Raw genomic sequence first — 3,166 nt, forward strand, 5'->3', positions numbered from 1 at the left:
CCAGCCTGGGTAACAAGAGTGAAACTCCGTCTCAAAAAAAAAAAAAAAAATCTGCCAAGCGTGGTGGTACGCGCCTATAATTCCAGCTATTCGGGAGGCTGAGGCAGGAGAATCACTTGAACCCAGGAGGCAGAGGCTGCAGTGAGCCGAGATTGCCCCGCTGTACTCCAGCCTGGGAGACAGAATGAGGCTCCATTTATTTCTGGACTCGCAGGCGATCTGGTTGATCTATATGTCTGTCCTTATGCCCGTGCCACCAAGATTACTTAGCTTTGTAGTAAGTTTTGAAAATCTGAAGTGAGTCCTTCAACCTTCTTTGTTTTCAATACCACTTTGGCCCTTCTGGGTCCCTTATAATTATTCCATGTAAATTTTAGGATAAGCTTGTCAATTTCTATAACGAGGTCAGCTGGGATTCTGAGAGGGATGGCACTACATCTGTGTATCAGTTCAGGAAGTATTGCTCTCTTTACAATATTGTCTTCCAATCCACAAACATGGGTTTTCTCATTTATTTGTATCTTCTTTAATCTCTTTCAACAATGTTTGTAGTTTACAGGAGATACGTTTTACATTTATTTTGTTAAGTTTATTCCTAATTTATTCTTTTTGATGCTTTTATAAGTTGTTTTCTCGATGTCATTTTTAGATTATTTATTACAAGTGTATACACATACAATTGATTTTTTTTTTTTTTTTTTTTTTTTAAATAACATTTTTTTTTTTTTTTTTTTTTTTGAGACAGAATCTTGCTCTGTCACCCAGGCTGGAGTACAGTGGTGCAATCACTGCTCACTGTAACCACACACTCCCAGGCTCAAGTGATTCTCCCACCTCAGCCTCCTGAGTCACTGGGACCCCAGGTGTGCACCCCCATACTCGGCTAATTTTTGTATTTTTTGGTAGAGACGGGATTTCACCATGTTGGCCAGCTGGTCTCAAACTCCTGATCTCAAGTGATCTGCCAACCTCAGCCCCCTACAGTGCTGGGATTACAAGTGTGAGCCACCACACCTGGCCATGCTGTGTTTTCATTTTCACTTGTCTCAAAGTGTTTTCTGACTTCTCTTATGATTTATTTGACCTACTGGTTATTTAAGAGTGTATTGTTTAATTTCCACAGTTGTGAATTTTACAGATTTCCATCAGTTATTGATTTCTAGTCTGATTCCCTTATGGTCAGAAAAGATACTTCGTATGATTTCAATCTTTTAAAACTTATTGAGACCTTTTGTGTGCCCTAGTGTTTCATGTGCACCTGAGAGGAATGTATATTCTACCGTTGTTGGGTGGAAATGTTTTGTGTATGTCCATTAGGACTAGTTGGTTTATACAAAGGTTTGCGTTCTCTATTTCCTTGCTGATCTGCTGTCTAGGTCTACCCACTACTGGAAGTGGGGTCTCCAACTGTTATTGTAGAACTATCTATTTCTCACTTTGTTCATGCTTTATATATTTTGAGGGTCTGTTATTAAGTACATTAATGTTAATAATTGTTACATCTTACTGTGCTGAACCATTTATTAATATATCATGTTCTTCTTTTCCTTTTGTAACAATTTTTTATTTAAAGTCTATTTTGTCTGATATTAGGATAGCCATCCAGCTCTCTTTGAGTTACTATTTGCATGAAATAACTTGTTTTACTCCTTCACTTCTTCACTTTCAACCTACGTGTGTCTTTCTATCTAAACTCTTTTAGGCAGCATAGAATAGGAACATGGGAGTTTTTTTGGTTGATCGTTTTATCAATTCTGCCAATCTCTACCTTTTGACTGGATATTTTAAGCTATTTAAAGAAATTCCTGATAAGGAAGCCTTATTTCTCCCACCTTCCTATTTATGTATGTATGTATGCATGTATGTATGTATGTATGTATGCATGTACGTATGTATGTATTGAGTCAGGGTCTCACTCTTTTGCCCAGGCTGGAGTGCAGTGGCTCGAACTCAGCTCACTGCAGCCTCTGCCTCCTGGGTTCAAGCAATTCTCCTGCCCCAGCTTCCCAAGTAGCTGGGATTACAGGCATCAGCTACCACACCCGGCTAATTTTTGTGTTTTTAGTAGAGACATGTTTCACCACATTGGCCAGGCTGGTCTTGAATTCCTGACCTCAGGTGATCCCCCAGCCCTCAGCCTCCCCAAGTGTTGGGATTACAGGTGGGAGCCACCATGCCCAGCCTGCTGTTTATTTTCTGCATGTCTTGTATTTTTTTTTCCCCTCAATTTCTCCTTTATTGTCTTCTGTGTTTAATTTTTTCCAGTATACCATTTTTATTCCTTCACCTGGTTTTGTTTTCTGTATATTATAAAGTTATTTTCTTAGTGGTTGCCCTGGGCATTATAATAAATATCTTAAATTTATAACAGCCTAGTTTGAATTAAAAGCAACTTAGCTTTAATAGTATGCAAAATATAGATACAGTATATAAATAATATAAGCTTTGATACATTTGTCTTTTAAGTCATATAAGAAAAATGGGAGCTATAAACCAAAAATACAATAATACTGACTTTGACATCAGCATATGTAGTTACCACTACTGGTGTTATTTTTTCATATGGCTTCTAGTTACTTTCTAGTTCCTTTCATTTCAGCCTAAAAGACTCCCTTTAGCATTTCTTGTGGGCAGGTCTACTGGCAATAAATTCCCTTAGCTTTTGTTTATCTGGGAATGTCTTAATTTCTCCTTCATCTTTGAAGGGTAGTTTTGTGGAATATAGAATTCTTGTTTGATCTTTTTACTTTCAGCAGTTTAAACATGTCAAACCACTACCTTATGGCCTTCATAGTTTTCATGGTTTCTGATGAAAACATTGCTGTTGGCCGGGCATGGTGACTCACGCCTGTAATCTCAGCACTTTGGAAGGCTGAGGAGGGCAGATCACCTGAGGTCGGGAGTTTGAGACCAGCCTGATCAACATGGAGAAACTACGTCTCTACTAAAAATACAAAATTAGCCGGGCGTGGTGACTCATGCCTGTAATCCTAGTTACTCGGGAGGCTGAGGCCGGAGAATTGCTTGAACCTGGGAGGTGGAGGTCCTGGTGAGCTGAGATCATGCCATTTCACTACAGCCTGGGCAAAAAGAGCAAAACTCCGTCTCAAAAAAAAGAAAGAAAGAAGGAAAAAACTGCTGTTAACTTTTTTTTTTTTTTTTTTTT

At 38.7% G+C, this 3,166-nt stretch overlaps 1 protein-coding gene across 2 annotated transcripts in view; it reads left to right on the forward strand.

Moving 5' to 3' along the window:
- Positions 1-3,166, forward strand: part of SPATC1 (spermatogenesis and centriole associated 1) — a 29,714-nt gene that overhangs the window by 12,930 nt on the left and 13,618 nt on the right. The gene's annotated exons all lie outside the window — the stretch shown is intronic.

This window comes from Cebus imitator, unplaced genomic scaffold, assembly GCF_001604975.1.
Source record: "Cebus imitator isolate Cc_AM_T3 unplaced genomic scaffold, Cebus_imitator-1.0 Scaffold449, whole genome shotgun sequence".
Taxonomy (NCBI): domain Eukaryota; kingdom Metazoa; phylum Chordata; class Mammalia; order Primates; family Cebidae; genus Cebus; species Cebus imitator.